This window comes from Camelus ferus, chromosome 11 (genome assembly GCF_009834535.1).
Source record: "Camelus ferus isolate YT-003-E chromosome 11, BCGSAC_Cfer_1.0, whole genome shotgun sequence".
Taxonomy (NCBI): Eukaryota; Metazoa; Chordata; class Mammalia; order Artiodactyla; family Camelidae; genus Camelus; species Camelus ferus.
Genome location: NC_045706.1, coordinates 27,420,135 through 27,439,247, shown reverse-complemented (window position 1 = coordinate 27,439,247; position 19,113 = coordinate 27,420,135). Strand labels below are relative to the sequence as shown.

General features: G+C 46.1%; 1 long non-coding RNA gene across 1 annotated transcript; it reads right to left on the bottom strand.

Moving 5' to 3' along the window:
- Positions 1–561: 561 nt before the first annotated feature.
- On the bottom strand, positions 562–18,060 carry LOC116667359. Its single transcript, XR_004324247.1, has 3 exons — positions 18,051–18,060; positions 13,887–13,891; positions 562–647 (listed from the first exon to the last, which is right to left on the bottom strand). It is a non-coding gene; the product is annotated as an uncharacterized LOC116667359 (long non-coding RNA).
- Positions 18,061–19,113: the final 1,053 nt, after the last annotated feature.

The following is a 19,113-nucleotide window of genomic DNA, read 5'->3' as shown; positions in this document are numbered from 1 at the left end:
TGAGTCCACATTGGTCTTTGGGGTAAAATGGGGTGGGTTTGAGTTTGGGGGGCAAAGTGCTGGCTCAAGTTGGCAGGGCCTATGCGTTTGTGAAAACACTTACATCCGTGAAGGACTGTGTATATATATAAGAGTGTGTGTATATATATATATATATGGCCTCAAATCACCTGCATCCTTTAGGAATGAGGCAGCTGGGAAGTGAGTAAGTATATAAATATGATATAATATTAATTATGAGCTAATTATTGGACCACCTCTGCTGCGGGTACTATGACCGCTGCTACGACACCACTGTTACCACTATTATTACTGCTACTATTGCTATTTGCTAGGATAACCAACCATCCTGGTTTGACTGAGACTGCCCCACTTTTAGCACTGAGAGGCCTGCATCCCAGTAAACCCCTCAGTTCTGGGCAAAATGAGATGGTTGGTCACCTGAGCACTTATTGCTAGTGTTCTAGCTGCCACAATCACTTCAACCATCACTGCAGGAGTCTGCTCAGGCCGCCCTGAGGGAATCCCATAGACTGGGTGGCTGCAACAAAAGAAATTTATTTTCTATAGTTCTGGAGGGTGGCAAGTCCAAGATCAAGGTTTTGGCTGACTTGGTTTCTGGGGATAGCTCTCTTCGTGGCTTGCACCTGGCCACCTTGTTGCAGTGTTCTCACATGGCTTTTCTTCCGTGTGTGTGTGGTTGGGGTGGGGGCTCTGTGGTGCGTCCTCTTATCAGGACACCAATCCCATCCTGCTGGGGTCCCACTCTTATGACCTCATTTAACCTTGATTACTTGTGTAAAGGTCTTATCTCCAAACATAGTCACATTGAGGGTTAGGGCTTCAACATATGCATTTTGGGGGGACCATCCAGTGTGACTGCTGCCATCATAGCCACCATAACCATGTAATCAGTCCCTTTTGCTTTTGACTTTGGGACCGGCTCCCTCTTGAAACAGCTCCCTCCTACCTCCTCGTCAGGCCTTTGCCTGCCTTTACCCACTTCCTTGGGCTCTTAGCTCTTTGCTGCCCCTGAGGAGTGTTCCTGTCTTTGAACATGCCTTGGCCAAGGGAAACTTGGTTTTCATGGGGGTCAGATCTGTGAGCCCAGAAGAGGGGCTCCCTAGAACCTCTCATACTGGCAGCCTGCCCCCTTTAATCACTCCCCCGGGCCCCTACTTCTCAAGATTTTCTTGACAATGGCCATCTGAGCAGCAGGCAGCCCACTGGCGGCATGAAGGGTCACATGGGGGCCTGATGAAGGTTAATGAGGCTTAGGCTGCTGGTCCTCCCGGAGGTCGCCGTCACCCCGAGTCATGCCCCAGAGCCCTGGGCTGGCCTCTTCCTGTAGCCGGGACATCATTAGAAATGTTAATTATTAATTATCGCTAAAAGCTCTTTTTGCTGCATTGCTGTTCTCCATCACTCTCACTAGCTCTTTCCCACCCTCCCCCTTTCTTTCTGTAACTGGATCTTGGTTCCTGGGTCTTCTGGCTTTAAAAAAAAAAAATCCTCTTCTTCTAGAGCCTCTCACCTGCAGGCTGGGGAGTTGGGGTGTCCTGGGGTAAGAGGCACCCCAAGAGAGGCACTTGGACACATCCTTTTGCTGTATCATTCTGGCCTGAGTACCCACTTCCTTCTTTCAAAGCATTGAGGACTCAAGGACATAGAAGCTGGGCAGAACCTGGGCAAGATCGGGTTCTGAGGTTGTAACGGAGTTTTAGTGATGCTAAGAAACTCCCACTCCCTCCACGCCCTCCCCACCTCCGGCTCAGGTGCTAAGGCCCAGTTTTATTGGCACCTTTGGGGAGCCGTGTAGAGAGATGTAATTTGAAGAAATTCCTGCAAGGATTGCTCTACCCAAAATGTCCCCTGCACCCTGTTGTGGGGCCATACTTCTACCCTTGGGCAGGCAGCTGGGTAGAGGGGGACAGTGCTGGAGGACTCAGGTGGAAGCTCAAGGCTCAGAGTCATCACCCCCTGCCCTGAGAGCTCCGGTCACCTCTTTGCATCTCAGGCCACATAGTTCAGTGAAAAGAATAGAGTTTTGGAGTCCTCAGACTTAGGTTGGAATTCCTGCTCTGCCATGTACTTGCTGTGTGGTCTTGGACAAGTTAGATGACCTCTCTGAGCCTCATCATTAAATCATGGCAATTGTCACTCCCTCACTGGGTTATTGGGAAATTTAATGAGATCATGACCTCTAGCTCTGAGCCTGACATACTGAGGGGCTTAATAAATGTTCATGTGTTATGTATAAAAAAGAGATGAAAACTCCTGACCTTCTTATGTGACAGAGCTGGGAGGGCTGAATTTCTGAGCGCTTGGTATGTGCCAGCTACCACTCTGTATGCTTTATACATAGTAACTCATTTACTCTTCACAGCAGCTCTGTGATGGTATCCCTAGTTGTGAAGGAGGCAAGTCAGATAAAGAATCGTTAAATAACTTACCTGAGATCATGTGCTAGTAAGTAGAAAAGGCCATTTTTTCCTAAAAATGTTTAAGGACTAGACCTTTGTTGTCCAGTAATGTTGCCATTTGCCAAATATGGTTACTGAGCTCTTGACATGTGGTTAGGTGAACTGAGATGTACTTTAACCGTAAATTATAACCCCGATTTCAAAGACAGTACAAAAAGGGAGAGGGAGAATGTAAAACAGTTCATTCATAATTTTCTACATTGATTATATGTTAAAATAGTAGAATTCTGGATATACATTGAGTTAAATAACATGTGTTATAACATGTGTTATTAAAGTGAACTTTACCCGATTCTTTTTCCTATTTTTAACATGGCTACTGGAAGATTTTAAATGACGTAAGTGGCTCACATTCTATTTCTCCTAAATTGTGTGGCCTAGGACCCCTGCTCATAACCTCCCACTCTGTCTCCAGCAGGGAGTATCTGAAATACTAAAGTGCTAGGTTCTGACACGAGAGGATAGTCACCGCCAGCTCCTCAGGGCAGGTTTACAGGGCTTTGTCAATATCAGGAGTCCCCTTACTGGGGCATAGACACCTCTGGGAGAAGGGCTGCCCCCCGACATCCCAGGGCCGTCCAAGAGTGGCCACGCAGACACTGTCTTTGACCTTGAGTCTTACCCACCTCCCTGCCACCCTAAACTGGAGGAAGCAGTGAAAGGAAAGAGAGCTTGTTCAAGACAAAATTACTTCTTAGTTCTCCCAGGGTGGGATGGGGGCTCACCCCAACTTCCACGACATCCCAACCAGCTGCTTAGAGACCCCAGCAGTGGGAGATGGCTCAGCTGGTGCCGCTGTCCTCAGGGTCCCTGCTGACCGGTGCTGCCTGTGGGTTCTCTGGCGGGTCCTTGTTCACGCACCTCTGGTGACAGGATGCTCAGGGCCCCTGTCTGCCCACCATCTGGAACTTCTACTTTTTAGAAAACTCTTCTTTTGATTGATCTTCCCTTTACATGGTGCTTCAATTCCATAAATAACTCCTGATTCTATTTTCTGGAACTGTGCTTCTCATAATTCCAGAAAGTATGACACAGAACTTAGTGTCCCTCCAGATCCACTGAATCAAAATCTCCAGGAGTAAGACCCAGGGATTTTCATTTCTCTCCTCTCTGTTTCTTTCTCCCTCCTCTCCCTTTTCTGTCTTTCAGTCTCTTTCTACCCCATCTTCTGCACCCTCTCTCCTTCCCCCTCCCTCTCTGGCTGTCTCTCATTCTCTCTCTCTCTCTCTCTCTCTCTCTCACACACACACACACACACACACACACTCACAGTGCTGTAAGAACCACACCCACAAGCAGGGACTCTCAGCTTGGTGTCACAGTATCCAACAGTGTGATTGGTTGTGACATATGCTGCCAGTAATTTTTCCTAAAAATAAAGTGGCAAAATTTGCAAATTATTGACTTCATAAATTAAATTGTGCAGATTCAAGATTCCTCTATAATAGTGTCACCTTTACTCAGTTGCTTTCTGGATGCTTCCTTGATTAGAGATGAGTGTGGTACTACCACCATGGGCACTGTGCGCACCCACACCCTGTCTGTTCTCTGCCCAGAGATGTCAATGATAGAGAAGAGAGAAGGGTGGGTGGACATGATGCTAATATTGAGCACTTACTCTGTGACCAGCAATATGCTAAGACCTTTCTGTGTATCATCTTATCTGATGCTCATTCTAATCCTAGGAGAGTTAAGAACCACTATTAACTTCATTATACAAACTGAGGAAACTGAGCAGAGAGGTTAGGTCACTTGCTCGAGGTCATCCAGCTGACAAACAAACAAACTAGAATAAGGTCTTGAACAGCTGCACAGGTCTGTCTATCTTTGTAGTCTCTAACTGTCCCATGACTACTGGAGATGGTTGAGGAGACTGGTATAGTCCTTGTCTAGATAGGGCATCCTGCCACTTCTCCATAAGAGGTTCCCAGAATTATAGAACACAGGGAGCAAGGCAAAGCAAAGGAACAGGTTATAATTCTTGGGACTCTGGCCCCAGTCCCCATTGTGGGGTACCAGCGAGCCACGCTGGACCTCTTTCCCTCAATGAGGACAGTCTGGAACCAAAGCCAACTGAAAGTCCCACTCTGATGTCTTCCATGCCAGAATACTACCCAATTTTTGGCTTTTAACGTTTCAACTCGAGGAAAGGCCATACTTGCCAGCAAGAATAGATGAGAGCCCAAGAGTCCAAGAGCATCTTGGCAGACTGTGGATTTATTTATTCCTCATCCCAGTTGCCTCCTTAGCGCAGTAGGCAGCGCATCAGTCTCATATTCCTCATCCCACTCAGGCGCTACCACTAGCAGGATGTCCCCATTAGCACCCTCAGAACTGATAGTCTGTAGACATGCTCTTTCCTGGGGGATGAGGAAGCAGGAAGAGAAGATATGACATTTCCTTGGCCACCAGACTCCTGCTGGAGGCCAGTAAGTCATTGCAATGACGGTGACTTTGATTGTTGTTATCAGTGACAAGTTATTGTAAGTTCTTTACTTTCCTGCAAGTTTTGGAGGTGATGTCTAAAAATGAAGACCTGCCATGGGAATGTGTTGGGCATGTGAACTTTATCTGTCCCGTGGGTCCCAGCAGATAAACATTGTTGGGAATGACCGGTCTAGAGGTGTCCACTGAGGAGGTCTCCAGCTTCCGCATGACACCCTGGCACATGTCTGAAGTAGCATTCACATGCCTCTTAATTTGCCCCATCTCCTGGACCAACATTTTCTTCTTTGTGGACAAGACTTTCAGCTTCTGCACCATCTGGCTGCCATTCTCAGGAAGTGCTCCAGTTTTTCAATGTCCTTCTCACCCTGTAATGCCCAGGGCTCAGTGTTGTGCTCCAGACAGGATGGACCAGTTCTGAGCACATCGAGGTCATGTTATGATTTAGACCAGAGACACTCTACTTCCTTTGATGTGGCCAAGATTGTGTTCACTTTATGGATCATGTATCAACCACATAACACAGTTGGACTAATCTGAGCTAGTGGCCAATTTACAGAATAACAAACAAATAGGTCATTTTCGCATGGACTGGTGCCAAACCAGGTCTACCCCATCCGGTACTCATGCAATTAATTTTTAGCCTAAATGCACGACTTTGCATTTCTCTCGTCTCGTTCCATCATGTGGGTTTCAGCCCTGAGTTCCTTCCTGTTGAGGTCATTTCTTATTTCCATTCTGACATTTGTAGTGGTAACTAGTTGAGGTCATTTCTTATTTCCATTCTGTCATCTGTAGTGGTAATTATGCTTCCCAGCCTTGCGTCTGCTGCAGACTTGATTAGAACATCTTGTATGTTGTCTTCTGAGTCACAGGTAACAATGCCAATGAGGTCAGCGCCAAGGACAGAGCTCTATGGCATGCCACTAGAGACCTCCGTGGGGTTGACACAGAAAAACTAATCAGCATTCTTTGACTGTAGTTGCTCATCCAGCTATGACTCCACTTCCTGTCCTGTGACCCAATTCTCATTTCCCCATCACATCCTCAAGGGCACCAGGTAGAGCATTTGTCAAATGCCATGCTGAAATCAAGATGCACTGGGTTCATATCATTGCCTTGATCTGCTCCCTGAACAAGTGGAATTACTGCCCACATGTGATGGACAAGATATTTACCTATCTGGGGGGTGGTGGAGAAGAAAAATACATGTATAATGACTAAGAATATAAGGATTCACTGTGGAAGATACAGGGAAGCCTCTTTAAAGTTGAAGGGTTAGTACGTAAACCTCTCCTACTAGCAAGTAGCATCTTGCTCCCACAAATGTTTGTATTGTTTCCTTGTAACAGTCATACGTGGTCATTATTGCATGTATTTTTATCTCCCTCATGAACCTCTGAATTTTTCTTTTTCTTTTCCTTTTGCTCAGGCCATTTTTGTATCTCTTGTTACCCAGTGCTTTCAAAAGTACACAGGTTAAGTTAGGGACTATATCTTTTTTTTTAAATAGTACTGTAGTATTCACTGTCGGAAAACATCCAGGTATAAATAGATCCTTGTAGTCCCAACCCACATAGTTCACAGGTCAACTGTACTTCAGAGTCACCAGATTGCTTTTCTTTTCTTTTCTTTTTTACATACATATATTCATTTTCATATTCTTTTTCATTAAAGGTTATTACAAGATACTGAATTTAGTTGCCTGTGCGATACAGAAGAAATTTGCTTTTTTAAAATCTGTTTTTACATATAAAATTCGCAACATTTGCAAATCTTAAACTCCCAAATTTATCCCTTCCCATCCCCTTTCCCCTGGTAATCCTAAGATTGTTTACTATGTCTGTGAGTCTGTTTCTGTTTTGTGGATGAGTTCATTGAATCCCCGTTTTTCTTTTTTAAAGATTCCACATAGGAGTGATCTCATATGCTATTTTTCTTTCTCTTTCTGGCGTACTTCACTTAGAATGAGGATCTCTAGGTCCATCCATGTTGCTGCAAATGGCATTATTATATTCCTTTTTATGGCTGAGTCGTATTTGGGGACTGTGTCTTAATTGTTGAATAAGGGTGTATGAAAATCACCCAGTCCAGATCTTGGCCCAATGTAGATGCTCAAAAAATATAAGTTCCCTTTGTGTGCCCACAGCGTCTAGCTCAGGGCCTTACACTCAATCGGTGCTCAATAAATGTGTGAATGGCTGCATCCCTGCCTGAATACCTGTCTCATAGCTCCCTGGTGTTCAGATTGACACGGTGACAGACTAATCAGTGCATGTCTAACTCACATCAACCGAACCAACTTGACAAGAGGCTGATCGTTAAAGCGGAATGCAGCATGTTAATTTACCCTGAGAACTATTGTCTGACCCCACCTGGAGGGGAGAGGTACATGCAGGGCTGGGGGATATTGACCAAATAGGTTTGATTAGATGTCAGGGGTGGGACAGAGGATCCCAGAGAGGGCAAGCGCAGTGACAGAGGATGAGCTCAAATAGCATCTGAGAGAGACCAGGGCTCTGAGAGAAGTAAAGCACAGTAAGTCATCAGTTTTGAGGGGTGGGCTTGGGGCTTGGCATGGGAGACAAGCCAACAGGGTATGTACCCAGGAAGTGCTGAAAAATCAATGAGTAAAAGTGGACATGCTCTGGGCGGGTCCAGGGCTTTTTTGGCAAATGGGCCTGGTAAGCCCAGAGCTTGCTGTGAGTAGGGGCCTGGGGTGGTTTGGCCTGGTTGAAAGACCCAGATCTGGGCAGGCTGTTATGACAGTTAAGTGTATCTATGTACACATTTTTTTCTGCTCCATATTGGAGAAATGCCCATATTTCTACACTACCCAAATTCTCCTTTTAAGCAAAATCCTTTCCTTTGTCAATCAAACAACCTGTTATTACAAAAATGCTTGTTTCATATTCTAAGGATCCCTTCCATGACCCGGATGGGCTTTGGACTCAGGCAGTCCTGGGTTCAAAATCCCACCTCTGCCACCTGTAGCTGTATAATCTTGGATAAGCCACTTAGCTTTTCTAAGCCTCTGTTTCCACATCTGCAAACTAGGAATAATAATAATGTCTACCTTATGGTACTGTTGGGAAGTTCAATTTAACACATGTAAAATGCCTGGCAGGTAGTTGTAGTAAACTGTAGCCATCAGCATTAACTGTGTTACATTGGGCAAAAGTTACCTGACTCTTCTGAGCCTCATTTTTATCATGGACGTAATAGTTGTAAGAACTGTGAGATTATGAAACAGAAAATATTTTGAAAAGTGTGATGTACTCGAAAAATGTAAAATTCTTACTACTACATTTGCTTAGATAGCTTAGGAAAGCCTCGTTCTTCTGTAGACCCACCAAACCCAAGGATGTGCCCTGAGTCAGGGATCCAGGGACAGTCTTCAGAGGGGACTGTGATGCTTTCAAAACTGTTGACAAAATGTAACTGTCTGCAGATAACATATCCTTCTGGGGAGAGAGCCCAGAGCTTTAAGTATATTTTCAAAGGGGTCCCCAAAAGGTTAAGAAGTATTGCCTGGGTCATGAAACTTTAGGAAAACTATGGTTTCCCAACATTGCTATTAACTCTGGATGTGTGGAATTCCTTAGAGTGTGGAGAGAGAACAGAGCCAGCACTGTGGACATTGGGGGCAACTCCGGATATGGACTTATTTCCCTTGAGTCTTTCTTTAGCACCCAGGAATCCAGGGTCCTACCCTGTTAGACCCTGCTTGTTTCTAGAAGCACTGCACGTGAGGCTGAGCTAGCTGTTCATTCCATCTAACTAGTCCTGCCCATTTGCAAAGGCCTCTCATGCCATTCCCAGAGTCATTCTAGACAAGTCTGTGAGCTCATTTGGAATTATGACCCCCATTTTGCCAATGGGGAAGAGGACTCAGAGATGCTCGGGACAGTGGCCAAGAGAGTTGATGTGCAGAGTGAAATGAGCAGGCGGGCAGTCAGGACAAGAGTCAGAGGATCTGAGTTATACACCAGGTTCTTCTATTTCTGTTGAACTGGCTAATCAAGGGCTCTGGCCACTGCACAGGCTTGGTGAAGAGACAGAGGGCAGTGGGGTTAAGCCCCTTGTCAGGTGATGTAGCTGGACCCGGCCACCTCACTTACTGCCCCACCCCACCGAGGATGCTGAAGTTGGGTTAAGATCCAACGCCAACAACCCTTGTGCGGAGGTGCCATTATGTCTTCCTTTTTTCATTTCTCCCAGAGGCAGTCACGCTTGGGATTACTCCCTAGACCTAAGGATACATGGGGAGGACACTTAGGCCAGCTGCACTCTAGGCATTGAGACAAGCCCCCTCTCTTGCTCTCTCACCCTTGCTTTGGCTTGGTGTGACCTCATATCCCATAGGGGTGTTATGTTCTCCATCCTGAGTTTGAATGTTGAAGGGAATAAATGGTCTCCTTTGCAACAAGGAAAGAGTATCCCTGCACAGCCCAGACTCCTGGGATATATGTTTGAAGTCTCACCTAATCATGGCAGTAATAGCTAACACTTATGTAGTGCGGGGCCAACTATCGAATGCATTTCATTCTCCCAACAACCTAGCAAATACATCCTATTGTGATCCCTTTCTAAGAGAGAAGGAAATTGAGGCATGAGAAGGGGAAGCAAATGACCTACCCAATGTCACATGGCTAGTAAGTGGTGGTGCCAGGATTCAAATCTAGTAAGTCTGGCTCCATAATCCATGCACTCAACCACCGCACCATGTTGCTTCTCTGAGAGGAAAGCACCACTCCCCGGCTCTGCCTCATTTGTGCATGTATCTACGTCAGGGCCTTGCTGGGTGGAGGGGTGCCCGGGCCAAGGCAGGATTTACGAATTCCTGATGTGACTGTTGTATCTGGCCTCAGTTTCCTCACTTGTAAAGTGGGGACTGTTTGTGCCTTGCTCTCTTGCAGAATAATTGTGGGGCTCAAATGAGCCCCGGAGCAAAGGCTTTGTAAACACTGAGTGTTGCCCAGTAAGAGGCATCACCATTATCATGTTTAGTTGAGTGGCTCGAAGTGTCCCGGCTGCCTGGGGTGATGTGCAGCCTATGATTCTGCCAGAGTTGATGACTAGAGACCTCTCCACCTGCTCCTCTAAGGCCCAGCCTTCCACACCCCCACAGTCCCCCAACCCCAGTTTTCCCTCAGAGGAATTCAGAGGAGGCCTTTTGTCCTCCAGCTCAGAACTTGACGCAAATCCCAGGAGGAGAAGATGTGCCAAGAGACTGACCTGTTTTGCCAATGTTTTCACCCACGGGCCTGGCCAGCTCCCAATGCTGACAGTGAATCTCTGCCAACCTCTCCCCGCCACTGGCTGCAGCCTTACCCGCTTTGTTCTCATTTGCCCTCTACCCTATCCTGCCACAGAGCACCTGTGTCTGTCATAAATAGGTCTGGTGTCCACTTCTGAGAAGACTAGACTCCAGGTCCCAGCACATGGTGTACAGGGAAAAGGAGTGAAGAAGAGGGAAGGATGGGTGGTATCTGTCATATTGTGTTTCTGTGGTCCCTTTTTGTCCATTTCCACTATTTGCTGCAACAGATTCAATTGAGCATCTGCATGTTTGGCCAACAAGTCTAATGGTGACTTGAAGAGAGCCCACCCTATCCCCTCACTCTGGGCTGGTAGGCTTCTACAGAGAGAAGTGGTTTCTGGTTGGTTGAAGTTTAAAGGATGGAGAGAGGGAGTAGTTTCAATGAAAAAGCTGATGTGGAAGAGAGAGGAAGCTGATGATAGGGACTCTAAGAGTCGGGCTGGCTCAGATTGGGGAGGGTGGGTGGTAGGAATTGCTGGGTTCACTGTTTGCTGGTTGGGGTCCAAGCTGCAGAGAGATTGCAGGGTATCCAGACAGCACAAAGGAGGACTGGTGGGCGTGTGGGTCTGCTTTGATGCAAAGACAGATCTGGAAGTGGGACTGTCCTGGGTGGGTGTCCCATGAGCTCCTTGTTTTACAGTTGGGGAAACTGAGGCCCAAATAGGTGAAATGGCTTGACCAGGGTCACATGGGTGGTGGCAGAGCGAAAACTACAACTGGGTTCTAAGTCAGACCTGGAAATAACTCCAAACTCTGATGCTTATTAATTGTGTGACCTTGGATACCTTATTTAGTCCTCCGAGCTTGTATTTTCCCCATTAGTAAAGTGGGAATGACAACGTTGACTTTGCAGGGCTGTTTTGTTTTTTTTTTTTAAATTAAGCTTTAGTCAGTTTGCAGGGCTGTTTTGAGGTCTAAATGAGATAATCCAGCTGGTACTCCATCCTTGTCCTTTCCACTGCACAATGGATGTTCCAGGCTGGGCAACCTTGGCATTTGAGGGATTCAGAGACTTGAAATATGAATAATCTGGGTTGTTTTGAAGGGGATTTTGGTGAGTATTTGGGCAGCAGGTGCGGTGAACAAGGAACATGGACTGGTCAGAGACGTAACAGGGAACGTGGACCTTCCCGTTTACTGGTTGTGCTTTGCTCCTGCCCTCTTGCTGCTTCTCTCTGGCTACTGTCTTGATGACTTTCCTTCCTGCATCTCCTCCGAGGACCACTCTTACTTAGACATAAAAAGAAGTACATTCATTATTATTTTGTTTTTAATGAAAAATACATTGTTCTCAATTTTAAAATAGCATCTCTTTCTTTGTTAATTTATTCAATACTCATTCATTCAATATGTATTTATTAAGCATCTACTGTGTGACAGTCACTGTGTCAGGAGTTGGGAATAAAGCAGTGAAAAAAGCTGCTTAAATTCCTTGCTTACATAGGACTTGTAATCCAGTGGGGTGATTGCCCACCTCCACTCACACTGCTCACTTAATATCTTTAGTTTCTATTGTTACTACTTTTCTTCCTTGGCTGATATTTTTTTGTGAATCAGTGGTCTGCCACATAGAACAGTCCCCACCATGACTGAAATCCATTACCTGGTATAGTCAGACTTGGTTATAAATCAACAAGTAAAGGAAAACAGAATAAGTGGCAAAGCAAATAACACCTCCTTTCCAGTCCCATGGCCCATCATGCTATCTCCCTGGGACTTGGAGACCATTTCAGTTTGGCTACATGAGCAGTGGCAGTTGGCTGTCCACATGGCCCTCTCCTCAGTTATTCTGTAGTCAGTCGGGTCAGGCTTTGTGTGCTCCATGGTAACACAGTGCTGGGCATGCAGGAGGGGCTCAGAAAGATCTGCTGAAGAAATGCAGGTAGATGGGTAAATGGGTGAGGGCGGGACCAGGCACTCTAGGCATCTGCTTTGGTGCGGAGTGACTGGCCCTGGCAGGGCTGGAGCAGACCCAATCCTTCACTCGCGGGGGTGGAGGGGCAATGGAGCATGAGCCCTTTTCTTCTTGCTAAGTCTTTTCCTCTGAGAAATCTAGTTGTTAGCCTTCCCTGTAGCTGTTGAAGTTTACAAAGTCCTCGGGAGTGTCTGTGAGTGAGGGAAGGTCCTGCCGACCCAGAGATGCTTTTCTCAAGAGCAAAGACAGAACACGGGAAGGGAAGGCTGTCTGTTACTTGCACAGTAAGTGCCTATAATCTGCTCAGGGAGGCGAACCGGGGACTTATCCCTCTGAGCAGGAGATTAAAGGCCTGAACTTGTGATTGCTGCTCGGCTGGGGACCTCTGCCATTCACCAACAGGGAGCCCGGAAGAGTGGGGAGAGCACAGCTGCCGCTGGAGAAAGCCAGCGTGGGGGACCGCCAGTGGCGGGCTGTTGAAAACAAATGGGGCAAAGAAACGATTCTGATGCTATCGATTGGAGCTGATGTTTGCAGAACAGCCGGAAATGACTTACTTGCCTTCAAAACCAATAGGGAAACTGAAGTCAGCGAGCCTAGGACAGACCTTGCTCAACCCTGCAAAGGGTTTTCAAGTCACCAGCCTTTCTCCCCTCCCTCCCAGAAATACCCATACATCAACTGACGCATGGAAACATGGGAACATCATGGAAACCTGGGCCTGGGAGATGTGATCAGTCCTCCCAGCTGCCCCTGCTCGGTCCTCCCCACTCCCATCCTCAGATGGCCCCCAGCATTAATGTCTTCCTCAGCTCCCTCACCAGGCTGGCTGCTGCCACCACCACATCTGACCTCTGATTCCCTCTTGCCACTGTCATCAAGGCTTCTGATGCATGTATGTCAGGATGTGGATGAGCATCTTCCTACCTTAGGTCCACTGAGACAGCACGGTGGCTTTTATTGTTGTCCTTTACTTAAACAGACCTCCACTAGTAAATTACCAAAGCAAATCAAAAAAAGAAAGTACAAAGGCCTAGAAATGGTTTGAGTTTGGACAGCAGGGACCCTTGAACCTGAGATAACTCAAGACCAGCTCAGTGAGCACAGCCTCCTGAAAACACAGCCCCCTATTCTCTCCTTTCCCTTCCATTCCCCTCCCTCCCTTCCTTCCTTCCTTCTTTTTTTTGCCTCCACCCTGTTAGTCTGGGTCTTCCAAGAAGCAGATGTCAAGATGGCATTAAAGGAGCTTCAGTTCCACTGGTAGTAATACCTGTGGGAGGGAAAATGGGGAGGGAGTTGAAAAAAGGCTATAAGAAGCAATGTAAGTCTGACTTCGAGTGCAGGAGGGGACAGTTGGGCAAAAGCATGCCTGCAGTCTAGGAGAGGTTCAGGAAGGCTGTCGAGGCGTACTTGAGCCCAGGTTGGCCAGTTGGAGGAGTCAAGTGTCTACACAATGGGCCTGCCATGGCATCCCTGCTGTGCTCGGTCATTGACAGGGGACAGCTCATGGGAAGAAGGGCCTCTGTGTGAACTGGGTGATGGGTTTCAGAGCTGACACTGGGAGGTTTGGTCAATCTTGTCCCCACAGATGGAGGTCTGTCAGGCACATTCTCCTGGCCGCTAGGACCCGGTCTGTTTTGGTGTGCCTGAGGCTAAGTCACAGCCTGATTCTATACTTCAATGGACGCAGTCTTTCTCTAGTCTTCCTCTGGACATCCACACAGCCTGCTTCCTCTACAGCCCTCTCTACAAGACCTTCCTTGGTCCAGCTAGAACTGCAACTCTGTCCAACACCCCCTTGCCTCCTTCCCTGCTTCATTTTTCTCCCTAGCTCTTATCACTACTTAACTTACCATGCATTTTTCTCTTGTATTGTGTTCATTGTCTCTCATCCCTACTAGGATATAGGTCTCATGAGGGCAGGAATTTTTGCCTATCTTGTTCAGCATTGTATCTCTAAAGCCAAAATGGTGCCTGGCACTTAATAAATTTTTGTTGAATGAATACAAGAATGACTGTGGTTCAGAGCAGACTCTGAATCAGTATCTCCAGCAGCTGTGTGGACCTCGGGAAAAAGGGCTGCCTTCTTGAGGTCTTCATACCCCTTTCCAGGCTGGAGAGGTAGGCGCTATGGTACAGGGATTACTGGCATGGGGACTAGCATTGGTCAGACTCAAGTACTGGTCCTAGCTCCATCACTTACCAGTTGTGTGACTTTGAGCAAGGCACTTAATCTCTCTGTGCCATAGCCTCCCTGTGGGTGAAATGAAGACAATGACCTACCACTGCTAGGATGGTTTTAAGGTTCAGGGAGTTCTGATTACCTCCAGGTAAAGCTTGAAGAACGCTTTTCCTACTTAAAATTCAGCACTCATTAGTGATTTATCAATGATTTCTTTAGTTGAGGGAAACCTCAGCTCTGTCTACTTCCCCAGGTCCTTTGGGGCTGTTTCCCAAGCTCAGGTCCTCAGGTCACATCCCTGCCCCCATATAGAGGGAAGGTTCTGGAATTCCTAGGTCTCCAGCATAACTAATAACTACCATTTCCTATGGGGCAATTACTTTGCATACACTATTACACGACTTAAATAATTAGAGCTCTTTGATGACAGGGGCCACATACCTGGTTCCCTGCTGTAACTTCAGGGTCTGGAACTGAGTAGGTACTCAGTAAATATTTGTTAAATGATCACAGCCAACTGGAAGGCTGGTGTTATCATCTCTATCTTACAAATGTGGAGACTGAAGTGATAGAGCCAAGACTTAAACCCAGATCTGTCTGATCTCCAAAGAGCTTTCACTTCTCTAGTGCTGCCTGGGGAAGGTGGTTCTTTTACATAATCCCCAGGGGAAGAGACCAGGCTGCAGGCACAGACTCAGGATGGCCTTAGGACTCATGCAGCCCCCTGGTATTAGGAAGTATCAGGGAATTCCAGTTCAGTGTTGGGGGACAGCGTGGCTTCATGAACATTGTGCCTTCAGCCCACTGACTTTTATCGCCAGCATATAATTTTCCAGGTTGAGTGAATCATCTTTGGCTGGCAGGTAAGGGTCTCTTCAGTTTTTCTTTTTTAGCTCCTCCTGAATTCTTGACAACGTTGAATCATTCCTTGGCAGAACATTGCCAATGTTGTGGCAGTTGGGACTACTGATGTGGGCCAAATGGCTTAGCTAGCTAACCTATAGGTTTTCTTTCAACACGGTGCAGAGTTTAACACTGTTCTAGGCAGTCTAGAAAGACTGGTGGCAGTTATTTAATCTGGCAGAATGTTTTCCAAGTCTCAAGGGTGGGCGGAGGTAGTTGGAAGACAGAGGGGGGTATGTTTGCATATTTGCAAATGATGAAGTCTTTTAACGAGTCAAGCTGGGCTGTTTGTGCTTGAAATAAGACTCAGGCATGCACACTAATACACAAACACCCTGTGATGAAAAACTCTATTGTACAAACAGCTGTGTTTGCCTGTAAATGATGCAATTAAAATGGTGTTACATGTAAGTAGAATGTGGCATAAGCTAGGGTCAGCTCTTTGAGAATTGGGAAGAGCTGCTGATGGGGTATGGTGTTTCAGAGGCTCCTCAGAGGCTGTTCTTTCTCAGAGTTCCCCCCACCCAGTCCTACTTTGGGGGTCGTGATTTTCTACCATTGGCCGCTGGTAGGGGGTGCACCATTGGACCTTCTGTTAGAGAGCAAGGATATAAATATGTGATGAGAGAGTGGTGACTTACTAACACACGGGTGCACAATAACACTTCAGTCATTTTAGGTAGCCAGCTGATGACCTGGAAAAGCCAGGAGAATACAGGTGAGAAGAAGGTATGGTTTGATGTGTCTGCCCAATATCTTTTTTCTAGACACAGGATCCTAATTTTTATTTGGGGAACCATCCCCCCTTTAATTTTTGTTCATGGAATTCCAGTGGGCATGTGATCTAGGCTTAGCCAATCAGAGCATTGCATTCTCTTGGCCACTGTAATTGGTTCAAGAATAGGCATGTGACTTGAATCAAGCCAATAGGAGGCCTATCCTAGACTTGTGCTGGAGCTATTGGGGTAGATTATATTCTTGAGGGTTGCTAAGCTATGCCCAAGGGTGTAAGGCTGGAGCATCTGGGTGGGGAGTGGAGGGCGTAATATAGAGAGAGGCTGTCTGAGAATAAAGGCAGAGGAAAGCAGAGTGGAGAGAAGAGAGTGACACATTCCTCAGGGCATCATTAGAGGTTCTGGATAAACTCATGCCTGAAGCTAGTTTACCCTTCATCTTTTAAGTTATATGATTCAACAAACTAGTAAATTCATCCCTCCGTCCCCCTCTTTTTTTTTTTTTTTTTTTTTGGCCTAAGCTGGTCACCTAAAACTGAATCTTGACTGCTATATTTTGTTTGTTTACTACTCTTTCTCTCCCACCATACTGTAAGCTTCCCCAAAACAGAAACTGTTGTCTTTTTCATATTTGCATCCTCAGTATCTAGCCAAGAGACTGCACGTTAAGTAAGCCAGTCCCGAAAAAGAAGATGGTCTGTTTTGCAGAGGCAGGCTGAGGACATATGCCTCTTTTCTAGGTCATTGTGCAAGGGGCTTGGGGAAAAAAAAAAGTAAGAATGGCATATGAAGACGAGAATGGAAGTTGGTCCAAGAATGACCCACAGTGATCATCAACAAGGAGTGGGTGGTGTTTATGATCCAGAGATGAGATGAGGAAACAAATGGGGGTTGGAAAGCCATGAAAAGCAATAATTCACACCTAGAAGTCAAAACTGGCAAACAAGTGGAGGTGACTAGATGGGTTTTTGAGACAGGAGTCAATACCTGTGGTTTGGCATTTGATAGAGGTCATCTCCATTCAAAGAGGGTGAGGTGGGATGGGTAGGGATGAAAACATTGGGTGCCTTCTGGGCTGGACCCAGAAGAGGTAACTGAGACAACATTTTCCATTTTCCCCTTTCTTCTGGAATATTTTAATTTGGTGACAGAAGTTTTTGGTGCCTCTCTCCCAACTCTGCCTTTTATAGAGGTGAATAATTAGAATGCAAGAGGCAATTTGTGGGCTTTATAAGCATTTCAGCATATCCTAGATTATCCCATAATTACACAAGCACCAGAGAGCAGCCCCTGCCTAGATGCCCCCTCTTCCAAAGTAAATCCAACTGGTGGTCCTTCTCATTCACCAACCAAAGGGATCATGCTACTTCTCAAACAGGCTCAGGACACCTGATATCCAAACACTGCTGAGCCAGGAGCCACTTACTCTTCCGTTATCAGCCTCCTTAAACCTGTTCTTTGGTCTCTATCTCTGGATGTGACACTCCTGAACAAAGGCAAGGAAGGTGACTCCGTGGTTTAGGTGAGCTGAACATTGACTAACCCTGAGCCTCCAGTATTGCTGGGGGTGATGGAACAGAGACCAACAGTCCATGGTTCTGTTTAGAGTCATGTCCTAACTGCATTCTGTAGGAAAGAGATTTTTCAGTCTCTTCCTTCTCTATCCTATGACTCCCCGAAGTCCTTACTGATATGGTACCCATCAGAAGCCGCATGGAACAAGGTGTGTCAGCATAGTCTTCTTATCCTACTTTCAGCTCTTGGGGTTCCTGGCCCCTTGGTCCCCAACTTCATGGTGCCTCTGTGGGAAAGGGCTCTGTGGCAGATTTAGAGGGTGTCATTAATGAGCCAGGAGACCTGGATTCTTTTCTAATTACAGCATTTTCCAGACCTTCACTGCTTGGCTTTGGGAAAGAGTCTTCCTTCTCTGGGCTTCAGTGGCCTGTTGACTCTATAACTCTGGAAACTGATCAAGTGAATCTCCCCCCACCCCCTTCCTTTCTGCTGAGAAAGCTGAGCCCTTGGCCTCCAAGTCTGGGTCTTTCTTGCCTTGTGAGCTGCTTACAGTCTCTTTGGGTTGACCCCTGCTCTGTATGCATACCTTCTCAACCACACTTTCCAGTAGGTGCCTGGAGTTTTTAGTTGGGAAATCCAAAGTTGGCAGTAACTATAGAAGAGATCGAAATTCCGGCCCACCAGAGACCAACAGAGGTTTCAATAAATGAAACTTCAATGTTTAAAAGATTCAAGTCCAATTCCTTCAGAAAAGTTCCTGAAAATAAAGATTATCTACTTAAATACCCTAAGATAGCATTTACAAAAAAGGGACTTTGCTGGGAAATCAATCTTAATGTTGCCTTTCACAATTCCAAATCCCTTAAGCTCTATTAAGCAGTGGCCCTTTAACCTTTCCTTGGGTCTCCACTCACCAGCACCCTCCCCAGGTGGACCCATTTCTGCTTGGTTGTTTTTTGTTTTTTTTTTTTCTTTTCTGTAATGAGAGTTATGAGAAAACTGAGGATTAGCCATGGTACAGCCACCCTGCCCTGAGCAGTGGTGTTAGGAAGGAGCCTGGTCATTTGGTTCCCAGCTGTGAGCAATTACAGACAGGAGGAAAGGTAGTGAGAGGAACGCAAAACCTCCAGCTCAAATCCCAAACTTAGGGATTTTTCTCTCGAAACTCTAATGCAGAGAGTGGGCTTTTAGAATCCTTTGCCTACCACTCCTGCACATGTTTCTGATTTTCCTTTTCCTAAGGAAAAGAAAGCAAAACCTTCTTACTGTCTTTGGATCAATTTTTTTGGAAGGTAGCTTAGAAGCTGGGAAAATATCAAGTGACAATGTGAACAATATTCCTTCCTTATCTTATATCAGTTTTCTTTTCACTACAGCGGTATTTATGTCCATCTGAAAAAATCGTAAGACATACACGTGGGAGGCATATTATTTATTTATTCTATAACTTTCCCTTAGTTGTCATGCAGGACTTGGGGGTCCCTTGTAATAATTCTGGGGCTCTACTAGGGTACATTGCCTGCAGATTGGAAAATGCTATTCTAGAACAAAAAAAGTATTGATAGCATATACTGAGTGTTTCCTGCATGTCTGTCCCTATGCTAAGTGCCAAG